The sequence below is a fragment of the Centropristis striata genome, chromosome 15, assembly GCF_030273125.1.
Source record: "Centropristis striata isolate RG_2023a ecotype Rhode Island chromosome 15, C.striata_1.0, whole genome shotgun sequence".
NCBI lineage: Eukaryota > Metazoa > Chordata > Actinopteri > Perciformes > Serranidae > Centropristis > Centropristis striata.
Genome location: NC_081531.1, coordinates 21,450,529 through 21,458,440, shown reverse-complemented (window position 1 = coordinate 21,458,440; position 7,912 = coordinate 21,450,529).

The window sequence follows — 7,912 nt, the reverse complement described above, 5'->3', positions numbered from 1 at the left end:
CATGCACTTCTGCAAGGACACCCAACTATGTGGAAACTCTGCACTCAAGGCAAAGCTGGGGGACAGTAGTGGCATAAATCCTCTCGTAATTATGTTGTAAACAGAGATGGAACAATAAAGATTTGTTTTGATGTGTGCTGCAACAGAGTGGAAGGCCCAGTCTTTAGACAAATTGCTTCCTACTGAGCCATTGGCGGCCATCTCTACACTCTTCTTGTCACTTCATGCGGAAGTGATTGAACGCTGGTCATGGTTGTTGCCAAGTGACAGATTGGTCCTCTGGACCCGCTATCAGCTGTCCATGCTGACTTACCATCTGTTACATAAGAGACTGATGGTGTTTAGATAGTAAGCCGTCATTTAAGAAAATGGCAACATCTGACAATTTGACTGAAATCCCAAAAGGTAGTGAAACCAGCCAAATGCTGTCCAGATCATTGTTTAAGTATATGAATTGTCTACCTACGTTTTTTGGACGGATGGTTTATATTTACTACAAGATGACACATTCTCACTTTATTTCATTCCCCAATGCCTGTCAGGGTCCCCATCCCCCCAAATCTTACCACTTCATTTTGCACCCAAAAAAACTGGCCTACCTTAAAATGAGTAGAGCAGTTTAAATTCTTTTGATATGTGGTTAGCTGTCCAATAAGAAAATAATGCCTTCATAACAGCTTTTCTTTGATTGTTTCCTATAATGCTCGGCATAGTGCTTTATCGTGTAAACTGTGTAATATTCATGGGAGGTTAATCTGATTCTGTTATGGAAGGAAGGATTTTTAGCAGCCCCTTTAACTCCATTGTCAACAAAATACAATATAGAGGTCCTCATCTGTAAAATATATCTGAAATGCATGTACAACTGACATTGATTATTGCTTATATTGCTGACATTAACTAACAACAGGGCACAGCTGGCAAACAAATGACAGGAAATGGATCAGGATTTATAGCTCAATACAAAAACTAACAATGTCAGTTTCCCTCTAACATAGTTTGATCTTGCATTAAAAGTTGCCTGTAGTGTATGTTGCTGCACAAGAGTGTGTAATTATTTCAAAATGATACTAAAGAACGCACTATTCATACTCTTGATGCGCTTGCTAGGACTATGCCCGTTTTTTAAAACTCTGCCTTCGTTTCATCACTGCATGTTTCATGGTTGTGACACTATCTTGTTGGCGAGATCTGTTCTCTAACACCTGGAAAAGTACTCTAAACTGCTTCGATGGTAGTTCCCAATCTAGTGTTTTTATGTCCATATTTTGCCATGATGAAATGCCAAATTATAGTATGCCGAGCACTTGTCAGTTGAAAATTAAAGATGTATATTCCCCCTGAAAATGAATCTCACCACAGATTTTTCTTCACTTGTCCCTTTGTCTTCCTTGGAACCGTAAAGAGACTTACTGATCTTTATAATAATTCTCTAATCTTTCTACATCTGTCACTAATTCACTGTCTGTACTTTGTGAATTAGACCTTTCCTTCCAAGTGGCTGCATTTCACACAGATCCATTGAGAATGCTCAGTCATAATCTAATATTCACCTCAACACCAGACAAAACTATTTTCTGACTTTTCAGAGAAACCAATCTTTTCATTGTGACTGCTTTCAGTAGCTGGAAGGCTGGGGTGGTGGGGGTGGTGGTGAGGGCAGAGGCATCCTGCTGACCTGTTGTCATATCTCCCAGTACACCGAGGGAGATAAAGGCATAAAATGTGCTGTGCTCCGGCCTGATAAATCTCCAGCTCTGATCACCACTTGTGTGCCTGTATTTGTTTGAGGTTATAAAACACTTTGGGCTCTTTTTGTGATTATCTCTCCAAGATTGTGTCTCTTTATTTTCCTGTCATGTCTTCTGAAGTGGCCAAACAGTTTCCTGGTGTTAACAGGAGAGAATGCAGGAAGTCTTTGTTGTTGTGTTCTTCAACTTATCTGACAAATCCGTAAGAAATGTCCACACTCCTGGATGAGATAATGCTTTAGTTTGATCTGGTCAAGGCTGAGTCTTTGGTCGGTGTGGTGTTGTAAACACACAAATATGCATTTGTAAACAAACATACATAAATCTCTGGCACATAATGTGATGCTTAGACAATCCTTTGAATATCCATACCCTTTATGCTCCTAACAGCATGTAACTTAAGCTTCCAGTTATATTCAGACTGGGCAGAGATGGTCTGACAGGTAGACATTTAATCTGAGAAGCATTATCCACATTACCATTCAAGGTTGATAGGCACTTTCAAACCTCGAAAGCCTCCTACTGTCTTTCCAAAAAAAACCCCACCAGTTTAATCTATTTAAACGTTTTCAGTTTGTTACCACTTTGGATTGTGGCCATATTAACTTGATTATATCAATTAGAGATATTTCACATCCATTTATGGATGATATGAAGCAAAATGTCAAGTTGACTTCTGCTAAATATGATCTTGGTTTTGCATTTTAGCATTAGGAATTAAACATTGAAACAAAATGAGACACTGAGACAGTGTGAACCACAAAATTAACTGAAGTGATATCAGAATCTCACTTTTAATAAAAACAGTCATGAAATTGGACTACACTCTGTGTAAACAAAATTAAACCTACAACTTTTGGAGTACTTTTCTGATTTAGAGTGTGCATCTTGACTAAAAAAAGTAAGTAAGTAAGGACATAACAAAGGGTCAAATTAACCCAAATGAAAGGTGTTCTCATGCTTCTCTTCCTGATTTTAGGTTGACAATATTTCCACTCTTCATCTTTAAGTAAAACTGTTTGAATGAAAGGAGATAGGGATTTCTTGCAGCAGCTGTTAATTAATATAATCATTAGAGGTATCAGAGTGCATCTGTGGCCTCTTTGTTTTTTTCTTGGGACCAGTAGGAGCCAGATGCACAATTCAAGACAACATTACGAAGCAAAAAAAGGTGTTACTTGCCCTTGCTGTGCTCTGTATTGTCGAATTTTCAAATATATTTCTGTTTGACACATCACATAACAACTTTCTTCCCAAGAGGTGTCAACCTGACCCAACAAGCCTTTCCAAGAAACTACAGGAGCTTGTTCGCAAAAGCTCAATCTCACAATTATCTAATTCTGTGCAGAAGACTTTGATTTATCTCCTAATTCACATTTTGGGTGTTCTGTCTCTGCTGCACAATTCTCATATGAGGTGTTTCATACATGCTGTTTACACATAATACACATAATGTGTGTAGTTCTGGGCTGCAGTCAAATTTGGTACCTTAGGTCGCTTTCACAACCAAAGTCAGTTTGGTTAGTCTGAATCAGAGTGAGATTGATATATTTGGTTAGTTTTGTATTTACTCTGGTTTGCTTTCACTGAGCAGAAATGTAAATGGACCACACCAGAGTATGTTTGGAGTGTTCACAAGCATACAAACTGTAACAATGAATTAAATGCCTTAATTCAGTATAATTAATACATTTTGGGCCTGTATACTGATGATACTATGCAGGCTATCTTTGCTTTAAGTTAAACATCTAAATTTACCTCAATATATTGCGTTTCTTCCTAAGATAAAGTTAGTTAGTTATTCTAATGTTATTTTAGGTATAATTTAAATGAAGTGGTGGAAAGTCGTTGTAGGTGCAGATGATGACAGACTTTCTGCTATTCCACTGGAGCTGCAGTGTGGCTAACAACTTAAAATGTAGCTCTTATCCACTAAGGTCAAAGTTGTAATAGATGTAGCTACAGTATATGAATATAAAAGAGATGACACAATTAACTGTCACACAGTACAAAATAAATTACCCTCATAGCTTATGTTATTGTTAATAAATGCAACAAAAAACTTCATCAAACAAACTGCTTGACATTGAAGGTCTTCATACAGCCATGAAACTTTAATGGCAATGGACAAATCAAAAGCAGCCATCTGTGAAGTAAATCAGTAGTTTTTATGCTTGTAGAGACAAGGCTTTCAATGTATAGCCAGATTGATTTGTCAAGCTAAATGTACCAAATGAGCTTCATGTGGTTAGAGTGAGATTTTGCTGTCAAACTGCAGTGGAGAACACGAGGACAAAGGAGCACATTTATGCTTCAAGTCTCATAAAGCATCATTGAAGGCACTAGTAAAGCATTAATCAACCACTACCCATTACCTGGTTGCTGGAGAGACTGTCCAGTATGTAACCATATGTCCACCGCTGTTGACAGAACCTCGAGGAAAATGCATTAGCTTAAATGCACCTAAATGGCTTGCACTTGCGTCATCTCCACTTGCTGCATGGCTGATGCATTGTCACATGGAGATGCGAGGAAACTCATTCAACCTTTTCAGAACATTGATGAACACTGGTATCTAACATTTCCCAGGATAAAGGTATAACAACAACAACTGGAGATAGACGTAAAATAATGGGAAATGCTTTGACACGGGTGTTAATTAATTTAGTAATGTCTCAATTCAAATGATTATTAAAAACGGTGAAGTTAATTGTTTTTAAATGCAGTCACTCGAGCCCTCCTGCCAGAGATGTGCAATCCGTCTACAGGTGTGGAAGAAACAAATTCCCAATTCTCGTGTGTAATAAGGTGATTCAGAGCCTCTCTCCCCTTTTTCAAGTTACTGGAGGGAAGCTAATGGGCTCTATGCAAATTACAGTTGGCATTTGGTTCTTCTCAAGGGACCTGAAAGGTGAGGTGAGGGGGTCAAGAGGAGTTACAGCCATTATCATGACTCATATGAAGGCCGCATCCATATCCATGTTCTTCACATCTTTGGCCTTGAGGGTGGGGAGAGAAATTAGAGAGCACAAAGGGGTCAAGGAAGGAAAGACACTGTGAGTAACAACATGCAGGGAGAATGAGCGAATGAGAGAGTTGGAAGGAAAATGAGCGACAGAAGGGCATAAACACAAGATGAAGCAATGAGGAAAGAAGGGTAGGCGTTGCTCTGTCCTTGCTATTAGTCACTCCGTCACAGCTCCTTGGCTTTATGGAGAGTTTCCTGTCATGGTGCTGCTTTTTAATTGACATTAAAATGCACTGACCAGTGTGTCAGTGCTCCCCCTCTCCCTCTCTCTATACCTCCACCCCTCTTTTCACTTTCTATCTCTTTAACTCTCCATACTTGACTGACGCCGGCTGTCATTTACATACAGTCTGGCGTGACAGAAATGGCACCCTCACCTCACATCTCATCAGCAGCTGTGACGGCCAGCAGTTCCTTCCCGTCAGAACGGTTTTGCTTGTAAAACCTTGTTCTGTATTCTGCCTATCTGTACAAGCACCAGCTTCTGTGTGTCAATGTCATATTTCATGGCCTTGTCATGTGTAGAAAAAAAAAAGTCCTCTTGCCAAGATGGAGAGCGCATCGTTCCCACAGGAATGCAAAGCCGGCTCCCACGGGTGCAGCAGAGCTTTCAGATGATATAAAGGGGAGGAGATGGAGACTAATGCCTTTGAGGTCAAAGGAATGCAGATCTATGAAGCAGAAAGTGTGCACTATTAAGGCAGAGATAACGCTTGGCAGAGATGATGGGAACATATTGTGCGGAAATATATCTTAGCTGATAAATCAAAGAAAAGTGAAATAAAGTTCTTTTTAAAGTAGTAGCATGCAAGATCTGTTTTTCCTCTCTGTACATCTCATAGTGATACTTGATACACTTTCCAAAGTCCTTGGTTATTTATTTATTTGCAGTAGATTTTCTGCAGCACTTTTCAGAACTGTCCTAGCAGTTTCACAGACAGTGGCTGACAGTGTGAAGTAATCACAGGTTGAAGATTTATGGACTGACTTGTGGAAAAGCTAGCCAAAATCCTACATGTATGTTTAAGAAAGGGGACCTGGTCTGAAGGGAAAATAAGGATAGTCAAAATCAATATCTGAAAAATACCTGAGAATAATTAGACTCAATCCAAAAGAAAGAGAACACTGACACTGTTAATTGACAGCTTCTGATGAAAACACAAGCAATGTGACGATGGTGACGCATCTTGTGGTCGTCACCATGGTGCTCATGGCGTGTCTGCTTGCATCTACTACAGTACTGAAACAGATTTTCACCTGGCATGTCCAGGGTTTCTTTGTAGTTACTAGGAACTAGTGTTTTTTGTTGATGAACTTTAAGGTTATAGATTTTATTTTAGTCTGTGTGTTTGGGCATTGTGGCCATCAATATTCATATACAGCTAGAAGTTCACACGATTGTTTTGCAGTGAGGAAAAACAAATATTGTAACCATAATTATATGTTTAAAGTCAAAATTGACAGTATACCACAGCAAGGACTAAAGTTTTTGGTGACCTGTCCTCTCCCCCATTCCCCTCTCTTGAGGCTGTAGTCAATTTTCTTATAGTAACATGGAGAAAACTAGGGAGCCTTCCCTCAGAAGACTAGGATCCTAAATGAGGTCACTGCCATTATAAACAATTTTTATGCACACATTTAAGGAACAGGCAGGAAAACTTTTCACCAATTCAATATTCTAATATAAAAAATATTAGAGATTCTGTCATTGCATTTTGCATTTTTTTTTTATAAGGAAGGAGTACCTTTCATGTTGCTGACAGATCCAAAACAAAGTTCATATGCTTGTACGTATGAACAAATGTTTGTGTGTGCATACCCGGCACGTCTATCTATAAAATGTGGCATACTGGTACACAGTTCTTTGTGATGCATATTTAGTAGTTTGAGCCGGGAACAGGCTCACCTCAGCATTTTACCTTCCGTTCTTTTCTGCTCCACTTCTTTAGATCAATGAAATGATAGACTGCTGAGAGAACACTAAGTTCCTCTGCCGCAGCACTGTCTGTGTGTGAGCCAATTAATGTCGGTCTATGAGTTGAAATTATGCATTTCTATGCTTTTCTGCATGTGTGCATGTCTGAGCATAATATCAGTTTGTTACCACACGTTTGTGTTTCAATGTGTGTATGATTGCCGGTGCTGTGTGTGTTTAAGGCTTTAGTACAAAGGTGTGTTTGCATATGTGGGTTTGTGCATTTGTGAAAATAGATTTTTGTGTGAAAAATATCTAAAAACACACACAAAAAGAAGTAATAACTCTCAGAGCAATTAGGAGATATAGGGGTTGTTGAGCTGTATGTAGAGGTCAGTTACGTGGCAGATAGCTGCTAATAGTCAGAGAGAGCAGGAGAAAGATGGATAGGGGGAAGGACAGAAGGAGACAGATGGGCTATTAGAGACAGATAAAAGAGGAGAGACAGATAAATATAAAGTTAGAGTGCAAGAAGACACACATGGAGGAGAGGAGGAGACATTGAGTGTGTGGATGTCGTAATGTGCAGCTAGCGTGCCAATGGTGCCAAAGCCATTTCAAGGGCACACTCCTCCTCCCTGCCTTTCTCCCAGTAGCAGAGATGTTTGTGGATCTAAAGTTCAGGAGTTCATGTCCTCCAAGACTGCTGCCCCACTCTGTTCGCATGCTCTGCTTTGTCCACTGTTGATGACTGGTGTGAGCCAGAGCCACATCCCAATCCATCAGCTAACACACACATCTACAGGAAGCATGCACACATACACACACACACACACACACACACACACACACACACACACACACACACACACAGGCTGTCCCAGGTTGTTTCATTAGATATCCTGGTCTCATGATGCTGCTGCATTCTTAGCCAGAAACCGATTCTTCCAATTAACTTCCCTTGCTCTAAATGGTGATGATGATGATGATGGCAATGGCTGAGCATTAATTAAGAAAAACTTCCTCTGCAGCTGTGACCCACAATACACGTGAGCTGGTGATGACTGACTCATACCTCAGAAAATGTTAGAAACCATCAAAAGGGATTCAGACTTTTTTGGAGGATTAACCTTGAACCCATACCAAATTTTTAAGATTCCCTCCTTCTGTTTGATATTCAGAGAGGTGCTGCTCAATGTCTTCTTGATTCCAGTGATG